The following is a 13613-nucleotide window of genomic DNA, read 5'->3' on the forward strand; positions in this document are numbered from 1 at the left end:
ATCGGTTGCTTTTTTGTAACAGTGAACGGGCAGCAGTGACGCGGGGGCATCGGCGGCAGCACACATTTGTGATGGCGGCTCAGATGTTGCGTCCAAGATCGCCGCGTCGGCATGTCGTCGACATGTCGTCGGCGCCATTCGATTTCCGCTTGCCCTTCATAGTGACGCCACCTTTCTTGGTGCTCATGCCACGCAGCGTCTGTAAGCTTGGAGCCGTAGTCGAGTTGCAGAGATGGCGCCCAATCTGGGTTCATCTCGTTTAAAAACGCATGCGGCTTTCCTACGAACACAAGAGCATCTACGTTAATTATTGTCATTGTGCTTAATCTCTCAGTCGGTTACCTCCTACGAATTGAGTGAGCTCCACACAAACACGAACGTTGTCGCTTGTTCGTCAAAATGTGCACGCTTTTTTTATGCGTGCCAGTCCTCCAACGGTTCACGCTGAACATTTTCGTATGCTCACACTTGTCTTCAATAACATTCGGTAATTGAAAAAGCTCGTACTAGTGGTTTGCTTCTTTCTTCCGCACCTGTTGCTACGATTTGAGCAGCCTACAATTTCGCCCGTTACCATCGCAAAGGAAGAACCTCATAGGTTCAACGACAAACAAGAATTGGACACTTATTCGCGATAATCTTATCTCGCTCAGAGGAAAGTATATTCCCAAAGTCACCATAGTTGCATCTACACAAAGCACCTGGTTTACGACTCTAGTAATACGCTGCATAATCAAGGAGAAACGATTATACTCGCGAGCGAAATATACGGCGTCTGAAAATGACTGGAAGGGTTACATTGAACACGCGCTGGTATGTAGAACGGAAATCAAAACAGCAAAAGACGAGTTTTATTTCTTTGATATTTCTAGCATAATAAGAAGCAATAGCGAGAAATTTTGGAAAGTAGTGAGTACGAATAACGGGTCCAAGGTCCTATGGTATCAATACCGAAAGACGGAAAACTCCTTTTCTCGTCAAATGCAGCGACAGACTTCGGTAATTTTTTTAGCTCTGTATTTACAGATGAAACTCTAATGTTACCTAACCTACGTAAAATTTTTCAACTTCCCGAATGGAAGACATTCTCATCACTTTGCAAGGCATCGCAGCAGCCATTGATCGCCTTCATGAAAATTATGCACCAGGTCCTGACCAAATATGCCCAAAGCTGCTAAAGATAGTAAAATTAAAATTATGTCCCATGTTGAGGGCCGTTTTCCAACAGTCTTTCGACACAGGATGTGTACACGACGATTAAAAGCTAGCCCACGTAATACCTATATTTAAATCCGGAGACCGCTTTAGCCCAAATAAGTACAGACCAATCTCTTTAACTAGTATATGCAGCAAACTGCTCGAGCATAAAATTTATTCGGCAGTCATGAATTACTAAGGGGAACAGGATTTCTTTCTGTTAACCAACATGTCTTCCTGCGTGGATGATCTTGTGTAACACAGTTATTTGAGTTAATTATGATGCGGGATGGATTGAGCCGTGTTGTTGTGCTCGTATTGCAACATGACCGTAGGCTGACTGCGCAGACGGCGACCCGACCGGAGTTCCAGTGGTGGTTGGTAGTCGAAGATAACGAAAAAGGGCTGCAGGGAGAGGACCAGGGGACCGAAAAACACTCTACACCACTTGTAAAGCAACGTTTTTGCTGCAACACACTCTTTTTACTTGCCGAGCCTCTGCCCCACAACACAGGTCAAAATGATTATGATGAGTATGTACATATCACGAGATGACGCGCATGAATAATGCTCACAATGTTCACATTGCCGCAAATGATTGATGACAGATTGATGCCGTTTTTTGTAAACTTTAAAAAAGCCTTTGATAAAGTTCCTCGTGGCTGACTAATCAAAAAGCTTACCAGCCTTAACTGAGACAGTGACGTAATCAATTGGATATCGAAATTCCTGACTAATCGTTGACAATCCGTTGTGGTTAACGCCAAACATTCCCCATTAAAGGACGTGAAATTTGCAGTGCCTCAGGGATCTGGGCTGGGACCAATTTTATTTCTAATTTACATTAAAGGTATAGCTAAATTTATGACTCTCACAGTAAGGTTGTTGGCGGATGAGTGTGTGACATGTAAAAGGCTGTCTAGCAGTAAAGATGCTAATAATCTGCAGAGGGACTTTAATATGTAACGTATGTGGTGCCATGACTCGCAGATGGAAGTCAACGTGAACGAAACAAAGGTTCTTTCATTTACTACAAAAATCAACGCAATAACTCATCACTAGACCTTGAATGAGAAACGAGCAGAAAATGTATGCAACTTCAAGTATTTGGGAGTTCATTTACCGAATGACTTATCATGGAACCTACACATTACACTACCACTTGCAGTGTGTATAAGAAACTCGGATTCATAAGACGAAACTTACATTTCGCCAATTCTGGTGCAAATCTTTTATCTTACAATACGCTAGTGCGTTCTAAACTTTATTATGCTTCCCTAATATGAAGCTCTCACCAGGCTTACCTAATAAATAAAATAGAGTCCCTTCAAAACAAACGTGCCCGATTCATACCAAAAATTCCTCTCAAACTTCTAGCATAAATGAAATAAAATGTCGCTGAAGTTGCCGTCTTTGCAGTCACGTAGACTGTTCTCACTTCTATCTCTCTTTCAGAATCTCTCTCATAATTATTCGCCATTGCCTGCCCTTATAAATCTGCCCATCGAATATTCTCTCGCCTTGATCATGAAGTCTAATTACACATTTGTTTTCCCGTACAAACCTGTTCCTATATTTGCCACTGGTTTTTGCTACTAATCAATGGAATAAACTGCTAAGGATGTTGTTTGTACAAAAAGCCATGACCAATTCACCGACAAATTAAAACTTCATCATCATGCTTGAGCAACCCTGTATAACTGCCTCAGATGTACATGTGCGCATAATGATACTTCTAGCAAACTGTATAGCTCGGTCACTTCACCACTGTGTGGGAAAAAATGTTCGGCCTCGTTGTTCTTTTTTTTATTTTCAGTGCAGTTTGTCCTTATAATTACTTTCCATGTACTTTTTATAACTACATTTTATTGTTCTTTATAATTGCAGGATGATATTCAGTTTTTCAAACCTTATATTATTTAGTGCTTGTGTTCCTTCTATGTATGTATACTATTACCCCCCTCCACTATGTAATGCTTTCGGAACTTTAGGGTACAGGGATAAGTAATTAACTAAATAGATGCGGCTGAAGAAGGCCTGACTGTGGTTCATAAAAATGGTCGACTTGCGCCGAGCAGTGACGTCGGGTGACGTAGGTTCAAGCAATGTATAAAATATTCTAGGCACCATATTGTAAAAGAATGAACATCCACGCTATCGAGATCACAGCAGCATGCCCGATACTTTCAGTGTACGTATGGCAACACAAAGAGACTGCGTAACCGCAGTCAAGCACACTGCACACACTCGATCCGGCTCACGTGTCTGGACTTGCCGAAGCGTGTTGCGACAGCTGCGCCACTGTCAGCCCCCGCTTGCGGCAGCACCAACCAACTGGCGCAACATCGCCAAGTTTTCAAAGTCTGTATATTACATGTATGGGTTTCAAATTGTACGGGCTCCGGAAATTTAGGCCACCTGGGCATCTGGCGCTGCTGACTTCTCTTGAAACTTTTTTTTTCTCATGCCAGTGTGGCTCTGCTGAAGTGAGGCAGAAGGTCCCACTTAACACTTCTGCAGCGGCCAGGCTTCAGCGTTTCCGATGATGTTGAACATAATTTGGCTAAATCTAGCTCACACACAAGTGCACCATTAACAAGTGAACAGCACACTGTTACAAATGCAGCGACGGCCGGTGAAGCCGGCGCGCAGCAATCCCACGTAACTTTTATTTCTGGTAATTCTCTTAGGTACTCCACTCAAGTGTTGAGTGATCTTGCGGGTCCAGCTGCCGCCGCAGGAACGGTAAAGCAGGAGTTTCAGCTGCCAAAGCAAAGTCTCATTGCCCTTCTTTGTCGGTGGTGTGTGCCGTCCTCTTGCAATCTCTCGATCCGGTGAAATAGGAGTGTGTTGTGGCATCTTTGCCCTAGTACCTCTCGCCAGGGCTGTAAATGAGCATCTGCAAAGGCAGATCTACAGCCTCGAAGTCCAACCCAGGAAGCAGCGTGGACACGATGTTCTCTCTCTATATGGGAAAGGTCAACTTGCAGTTTTTCAATTGCATAACTTCAGGCCAGCTCTGCACTGTCGGTGTACCAAGGACACGGAAGATTCGGAACAGCTGGTCGATCTCCGAATCCCTGAGGAACAGAGTTTTGCCTGTCAGCAGCTCGAAGAAGATGCACCCGAAACTCCACACGCCCACCGGTCTCGAGTAACGACTGGCACCCAGGAGCGTCTCCGGCGCACGGTACCAGAAGGTGCCCAATTTGTCGGTGAAAATCAGCACTGGTGGCGTAAAGGCACGGGACAAGCCGAAGTCGCCTACCTTGAGTTTGCCGTTTCCGTCGACAAGCACGTTGGCTGACTTGAGGTCGCGGTGCAGAACTCTTCTTTGATGACAGAATAGAATGGCTGCAACAATCTGACCGAGGTACTTCTTAACGACGGCGTCATCAAAGGTCCTGTTCTTGGCATGAGAAGACAAGAGCGCCCTCAGATCCATGGTCATGTACTCGAAGACCAAGTGTACAGCCTTCGATGGTGGCATGAGGCCTTCTATGAGACGCACTATGTTCTCATGCTTCGACTCGTGGAGGAGGGCCACCTCTCATATTGTTGTGACTGGAATCCCTTCGTCTCCATCCTCGACCCAGATCTTCTTTATAGCGACGATTTTCTTGGTCGCCTTGCACTTTGCCTTGTACACGGCACCGTACGCACCTTCGCCAGTCTTCTCTATGATGACGTAGTCGTTCATCATTCCAGGGACCCTATCCGATGCCGGAGAAGGCGGTGATACGTGCGGATCTGTAGAGATCTGTAGCTCGCCGAATGTAGCGTGCGCCAAGGATCGTTTGGACAATGGCGGTACGGTTGGCAGCTCGCGAAAGCTGACCGCGCGCTTTGCCTGCTCATGAAGGGCCACGTTTGCTTGCTTGCTTGATTGTTCTGATGATTGGCTCATACCCACTAAGTGGGACTGGACATTAAACCGATGACACACTTCTTTATTTCATTTATCCCTTTACCGGAAATACTGCAGGCCAACATTTTGTCTCAAGCACCATGGCCTTCAGGTACAATGCAAAAAGTTATATCCAAACAACGCTATGGTGAACACAAGAAACAAAACAAGCAATAAATTTAGTACGAAAATCATTGAAGGATAGGGTCATACAAACAATTAATAGATGCAAGCAGTAAGGGTAACTAGAAGAGTGCTACACCTTTAAAATATGGTTTATAGGATATTGCTAAAGACGTCTTCAGAGCTGAATATACTTTTTCGCACTGAATTCCAATCCACGACTGTATCAGAGAAGAAACTGTAATGAAGTGATTTTGTGGGAGCGAAGATAGGTGCTAACGAATGTTTCCGATAGTGCCATATTGTTCTTGTACTGAGGCGCTTAACAGATGCTGGGAGAGATAAATTGATTTTACCTTTTAGGCAGTTGTGAAGGAAGAAAGGCGGTAAACTTTTCTCCGGGCTTCCGGCGTTGGTATATTGAGCTTCGTCAACTATGTAGGGGAATCTAGACGTTTGTACTTTACAAACATAAATCTCAATGCTTTACGCTGTACATTTGCTAGTTAGGAAATATCTTTCTGATAATGCGGATTCCACACAATTGATGCGTACTCCAGTTAAGATCTTAGGCATTGTACGCATGAAGTTTTATGCTACCGGGCGCTTACGTGATGTCAAAGGATGACGGATGTCATCCTTTGACATCACGTAAGCGCCCGGTAGCATAAGTATTATTACAATATATGACGGATGTATTTGACTGGTACAAACATGAAAAACATACCATACGTGTTATAAAGAGCATGTTAACATACCACGCTAATGATGTGCTCGCGGCCATTTCGCTAGCTTCTCATGTACAAAATTTGTTATTGCGAGTCGTGAACAGACGACGAAGGTAATTGACACGTCCAAACATGATAATCATGATATGCGTGTCAAGGGAAACAGAACTGCACGCTACGCTCATAACGCGTTCGCGACCGTTTCGCTAGTTCCACATATACCACATTTCTTATAACGTTACATGAATGGAAGACAAACCTAATGACACTTCCAACCATGATAATCATGATATAAGTGCCATGTGAAACATGACTTCATGCTACGCTCATAGCACGCTCGCCGCCGTTTCGTTAGCTACACATATGACAATTTGGTATCACATCGCGTGAATTAAGGGCGAACGTAAATGACACGTCCGAACATGATAATCATGACGTCTAAGTCATGTACGGCATAATTATCTACCACCTCATAACGTTCTACTGATTTTAAAGTGGCGTATTATTATTATATTATTTTTATTATTATTATTATTATTATTTTATATTATTCCAAGTAAGGGCAACACAGCAAATTTTTGCAGAGCCATTTCCTTCTTGAAGGTCAGAGTGTTGGTGCAACCAAACTTCGAGGCTAAAATTGGCCTCTTGTGGGTTTCCTCTGTATTCTAGGAATCACCACACTAATCACCGGACGCAGGTTGCGGGATCAAATTCCGCCTGCGGCGGCTGCATTTTCGCCAGAGGTGAAAGCGATGTAGGCCCGTGAGCTCTGATTTGGTTGAACGTTACAGAACCCCAGGTGGTTGAAATTTCCGAAGCCTTCCCCTACGGCGTCTCGAATCATCATATGGTGGTTTCGTACCTTAAATCCCATATATCAATAAATGAATCAACGAATGTTCTGACACAGCAAAAGGTTGGAATGTATTTTCATCCACCTCCAAAGTGTACCCAAGTGCTCATTCTCCCAACCGAAGCCCATCGAAAGCGCGTCCAGAACTGTCCTAGCCATAGCATATCTCACAACTTTATAGTTATAGCAAATGAGGTTCAAAAAAAGTTGCTGGAATGAAAGCTCCCGCAATGCCTTGGCAGCAAAAGTGAAGCCAGCTTTGGCCCTTCCAACATGTCGGAAACATGCTCTTTTCTGGTAGTGCCCACTTAGAGGTGAAGTGGTTTTGATATATATGTGTAATCGCTACGTAAATTCTTGAAATATAGTGTTTCCCCACGATACAACGCACTGAAGCAAGTATGGGTCACTGAATCTCCAATGAACTGTACATGCAAATAGAGGCTTACTATGGAAAGTTAGAAACACTAAGACGGACTTTGAGCGCTATGTGGCCCTAAAAGTGTCCACATGTAACTTGTTGGGGTTGCGATGGAAGCACTGCATTATCAGTTTTTATCACTGAACGGTGGTAATTTATCATGCCCCTGGTAAGACGGCTGCTGCATTCGCCATCTTGCCCTAGGCATGTCTTCGCGCCTGGCAATTATTTGTACTCCAGTAATTTTTAGAAACCCTCCTTTGTCATAGCTAAGGTGATTTTAAGAAGGTGTCATATTAACATACATACATACCTACATACATACATACATAAATACATACATACATACATACATACATACATACATACATACATACATACATACATACATACATACATACATACATACATACATACATACATACATACATACATACATGTATACATACATACATACATACCTACATACATACATGTATACATACATACATACATACATACATACATACATACATACATACATACAAACATACATACATACATACATACATACATACATACATACATACATACATACATACATACATACATACATACATACATACATACATACATACATACATACATACATACATGCATACATACATACATACATACATACATACATACATCATTATATATTTGACAAGCAAGAAAATAAAATATATAATTCAAAAAGGGCTCTCGCATGTGGAATTCAACGTGTGACCTCTGCATCGTGATTGTGAGGCGTTTACGAGTGAGCCACAAATGTGCACTTCCTCCGACATTTAATTGGCATGCTATTTATATTTACCACTTGCAGCTGGTGACGGGCATCTCGTGAGGAACTATCGTGTTTTCTGCATTACCGGCAAGTTGGCGCAATGAGAGCGCGTCATCACATCGTCATGAAGCGGCGTCAAGCGCTCTAATCTCCCACGCGTACTTTGTCCCGCGGTAAGGTAGGAGGGGCAGCGCTAACACGCGCAGTTACCTCGCGCTGGGAACAATCCGACGCCTTTGGTTGCCTTCGGCTTTCACAGCAACAATTCTGTTGTAATTACTGGGCGCACAAAGTTCACTGCAATTGTTGCATGGCATCCGTTTGGGAAAAGAGTGCCCTTTTCAAAGACAGCGAAGTAACAACTGAGACGCTTATTCGCGATCATCTGTAGCTGTGAGTGCGTTTCGTGCGTTGTTACGAAGGCGCGACGTCAACACGGTCCCGAAAGCGCCACTGTTCCAAAATTCGCCGCCAAGGTCATTAGCCGTTTGGTAGCGTGTGTTACTCAGGTCGCGACTGCTTCTGCGCAGAGCTGATAGACGAGCGGATGAGACGATGGTGAGTTAAGGCAAAGTATTATGTACAGCATAGAAATAGAGGCGTTACATATTCGGCACTGGGGTCGACAGCTTAGGGACTCGAAGAGCCGAGATGTCCTCTCTGACGCGTACATCAGCTTCTTTCTTACTCATAGGTCAACTGCTGATGACGCGCAGCTTGGCTTTTTTGTTTTTTTTTCTAGGACTCGGTAGGACCTTTTTCGTCACCAACGCCCAACCAGAAGAGCAGCTGGCCGCGATGTCAGAATCCTCCAACGGGATTCCACCACTGGGCTGCGTCATGATCATCAAATCCGGAGCCGCTGCGCGTGGTTGCAACCTAGGACGAGTGATGTTGCCACGCATTGACTAAGACTCGCCAGACTTGAAGGCGCCGATTGCTTCATCGGGCTCGTGGGCTGAGGGGGCTCACTGTGCGTTGCGTAAAGCAGACCGGCGCCGCCGCTTTATGACGTCGTGGAGCTGATCGCGTCAGGCGGGCTCGATCGCTGGCCTTGATACAGATTGTCTTCGCAGAAGCGTTGACGTTCGTTGAGGACTCCCAGGCGTAACAGCACCCACCAACCGACAATGCGCCAGAAAGGCGAGCTGCTTCCACGTCGCTCGGATCTCGGGTGCGCTCGTGCCAGGAAGACCAGTACTGTCTCTCTGGCACAATATAGCTCCATGCTACAATCACTCGCGTCGCATTGAATGACAAATATCTTAGAGAAATCGGGTGCCATGAGGACGGGTTTTTCGCTTAGGACGTGTTTCAGCTTGCAAAAGGCATTCTCCTCTTCCAAGTCACATACTATTTTAACCGGCTCGGACTTTCGAAGTGCTTCAGTAAGAGGGCTGGTAATGCTAGAGTTGTTTTGCACGTAATGCAGATAGTATCCAGCTAGGACCAAGAATGCCGTTATCTCGGATTTCGTGGTTGGTCGTGGATAGTTCAAGACGGCGGCTACCTTTTTTTCTGAAGGTGTACGCCGGGCAAGCCCCACAACGTGTCCAAGGTAAGACACCTCAGGTGATATTTGATAGGTTTCACGGTAACACCAGCTTCTTTCATCCTGTTCAGCATGACGCATAAATACTCGACTTGTTCTTCCCAGTTGTTTGAGAAGACGGCAACATCGTCAAGATACGACAGAGCGAACTCACAGAGATCTTTAAGAACGCGGTCCATTAAGCCTGAAAAACAAAAGGGCGCATTTTTCAAATCAAAGCTAAGCTTAAGTGGGCAATCTACACCGCATGGAGGAAAGAATGTGGCATAGCGGCTAGCACAAATTTAGACACTTTATGTATAATGTCAGGAGAAGCCTCATTCGGATTCATCTTCACAAACAGACGCCTTGATCTTATTCAGAAGCAGAACTGTGGGAAGAAATTGCAAAGTTGCATAGGAGAAAAAGAAGAACGAAAGCGTAATGTGCTCATTCGCTTAGGTCATGAATGATTTGGTGCGGGCAGAAAAGTTCGTAATACAGCATCGGTTGCTTTTTTGTAACAGTAAACGGGCAGCAGTGACGCGGGGGCATCGGCGGCAGCACGCATTTGTGATGGCGGCTCAGATGCTGCGTCCATGATCGCCGCGTCGGCATGTCGTCGACATGTCGTCGGCGCCATTCGATTTCCGCTTGCCCTTCATAGTGACGCCACCTTTCTTGGTGCTCATGCCACGCAGCGTCTGTAAGCTTGGAGCCGTAGTCGAGTTGCAGAGACGGCGCCCAATCTGGGTTCATCTCGTTTAAAAAACGCATGCGGCTTTCCTACGAACACAAGAGCATCTACATTACTTATTGTCATTGTGCACCCTCTCTAAATCGATTACCTTCTACGATTTAAGTGAGCTCCACACACACACGGACGTTGTCGCTTGTTCCTGAAAATGTGCACGCTTTTTTATGCGTGCCAGTCCTCCAACGGCTCGTGCTGAACATTTTCGTATGCTCACATTTGTCTTCAATCACCTTCGGTATTTGAAAAAAGCTCGTACTTGTGGGCTGCTTCTTTCTTCCGCACCTGTTGCTACGATTAGAGCAGCCTACAATTTCGTCAATTACCATCGCGAAGGAAGAACCTCGTAGGTTTAACGAGAAGAAAGAATTGGATACTTATCCACGATAACCTTATCTCACTCAGAGAAAAGCATATTTCCTAAGCCACCAAAACTGCATCTACACAAAGCACCTGGTTTACGACTTTAGTAATACGCTGCATAAACAAGAAGAAACCATTATACTCGCGAGCGAAATTGATGGCGTCTGAGGATGACTGGAAGCGTTACAGTGAACACGCGCTGGTATGTAGAACGGAAATCAAAACAGCAAAAGACGAGTTTTATATCTATGATATTTCTAGCATATGAAGAAGCAGTAGTAAGAAATTTTGGAAAGTAGTGGGTACGAGTTACGCGTTCAATGTACTATAGTATCAAGAGCGAAAAACGGAAAACTCCTTTTCTCGTCAGATGCAGCGACAGGCTTCGGTAATTTTGTAGCTCTGTATTTACAGATGAAACTCTAATGTTACCTAACCTACGAAAAATTTTTCACCTTCTCAAATGGAACGCATTCTCATCACTTCGCAAGGCATCGCAGCAGTGATTGACCGCCTTCCTGAAAATTATGCACCAGGTCCTGACGAGATATGCCCGAAACTGCTTAAGATAGTAAATTTACAATTATGTCCCATGTTAAGGGCCGTTTTCCAACAGTCTCTCGACACAGGATGCGTACCCGACGACTGGAAGCTAGCCCGCGTAAAACCTATACTTAAATCTAGAGACCACTTTAACCCAAATAACTACAGACCAATCTCTTTAACTAGTATTGGCAGCAGACTGCTCGAGCATAATATTTAATCGGCAGTCATGAATTAGTAAGGGGAAAATGATTTCTTTTTGTTAACCAACAGCTTCTCAACATAGGACGATCTTGTTTAACAAAGTTATTTGAGTTAATTATTGATATTCACATTGCCGCAAATTATTCACGACAGATTGATGCCATTTTTTGGAAGTTTAAAAAAAGCCTTTGATAAAGTTCCTCAAGGCAGACAAATCAAAAAGCTTACCAGCCTTAACTGAGACTGTGACGTAATCAATTGGATATCGGAATTCCTAACTAACCGGTGCCAGTCCGTTGTGGTTAACGCCAAACATTCCCCATTGAAGCACGTGAAATTGGCAGTGCCTCAGGGGTCTGGGCTGGGACCAATTCTATTTCTAATTTACATTAGAGGAATAGCTAAATTTATGACTCTCACAGTAAGGTTGTTGGCGGATGAGTTCGTGATATATAGAAGGCTGTCTAGCAGTAAAGATGCTAATAATCTTCAGAGGGACTTTAGTGTGAACGTATGTGGTGCCATGACTCACAGATGGAAGTCAACGTGAACGAAACAAAGGTTGTTTCATTTACTACAAAAATAAACGCGATAACTCATCAATGGACCTTGAATGAGAAACAAGTAGAAAATGTATCCAACTTCAAGTATTTGGGAGTTCATTTACCGAATGACTTATCATAAAACCTACACATTACACTACCACTTGCAGTGTGTATAAGAAACTCGGATTCATAAGACGAAACTTACATTTCGCCAATTCTGGTGCAAATCTTTTATCTTACAATACGCTAGTGCGTTCTAAACTTTATTATGCTTCCCTAATATGAAGCTCTCACCAGGCTTACCTAATAAATAAAATAGAGTCCCTTCAAAACAAACGTGCCCGATTCATACCAAAAATTCCTCTCAAACTTCTAGCATAAATGAAATAAAATGTCGCTGAAGTTGCCGTCTTTGCAGTCACGTAGACTGTTCTCACTTCTATCTCTCTCTCAGAATCTCTCTCATAATTATTCGCCATTGCCTGCCCTTATAAATCTGCCCATCGAATATTCTCTCGCCTTGATCATGAAGTCTAATTACACATTTGTTTTTTCGTACAAACCTGTTCCTATATTTGCCACTGGTTTTTGCTACTAATCAATGGAATAAACTGCTAAGGATGTTGTTTGTACAAAAAGCCATGACATATTCACCGACAAATTAAAACTTCATCATCATGCTTAAGCAACCCTGTATAACTGCCTCAGATGTACATGTGCGCATAATGATACTTCTTCCTCACTGTTTAGCTCGGTCAGTTTACCAATGTGTGGGGAAAAATGTTCAGCCTCGTTGTTCTTTTTTTATTTTCAGTGCAGTTTGTCCTTAAAATTACTTTCCATGTACTTTTTTAAACTACATTTCATTGTTCTTTATGTTTGCACAATGATATTCAGCTTTTCAAACCTTTTAATAATTTAGTGCTTGTGTGGATTCTATGTATGTATACTATTAACACCCTAGGTAATGCCCTCGGGACTTTTGGATACATGGATAAATATAAAAATAAATAAATGCAGCTGAACAAGGCCTGACTGTGGTTCATAAAAATGGTCGACTTGCGCCGAGCAGTGACGTCGGGTGACGTAGGTTCAAGCAATGTATAAAATATTCTAGGCACCATATTGTAAAAGAATGAACATCCACGCTATAGGGAACACAGCAGGCTGCCCGATATTTTCAGTGTACGTATGGCAACACAAAGAGACAGCGTAACCGCAGTAAAGCACTCTGCACACACTCTATCCGGCTCACGTGGCTGGACTTGCCGAAGCGTGTTGCGACAGCTGCGCCCCTGTCAGCCACCGCTTGCGGCAGCGCCAAGCAACTGGCGCAACATCGCCAAGTTTTCAAAGTCTGTATATCAACTCTATGGTTTTCAAATTGTCCAGGCTCCAGAAATTTAGACCACCTGGGCACCTGGGGCTGCTGACCTTCCTTGAAAGTATCTTTTTCTCATGCCAGTGTGGCTCTGCTGAAGTGAGGCAGAAGGTCCCAGTTAACACTTCTGCAGCGGCCTGGCTTCAGCGTTTCTGATAATGCCGAACATAATTTCGCTAAATCTAGCACACACACAAGTGCACCATGAACAAGAGAACACTGTTACAAATGCAGCAACGGCCGGCGGAACCGGCA

The 13613-nt window shown here is 43.9% G+C and overlaps 1 pseudogene; it reads right to left on the reverse strand.

The window, feature by feature from the left end:
• Positions 1 to 4162: 4162 nt before the first annotated feature.
• Positions 4163 to 4897, reverse strand: LOC119175586 (cyclin-dependent kinase 1 pseudogene; annotated as a pseudogene).
• Between the last annotated feature and the right edge of the window lie 8716 nt (positions 4898 to 13613).

This window comes from Rhipicephalus microplus, chromosome X, assembly GCF_043290135.1.
Source record: "Rhipicephalus microplus isolate Deutch F79 chromosome X, USDA_Rmic, whole genome shotgun sequence".
Classification (NCBI taxonomy): Eukaryota; Metazoa; Arthropoda; class Arachnida; order Ixodida; family Ixodidae; genus Rhipicephalus; species Rhipicephalus microplus.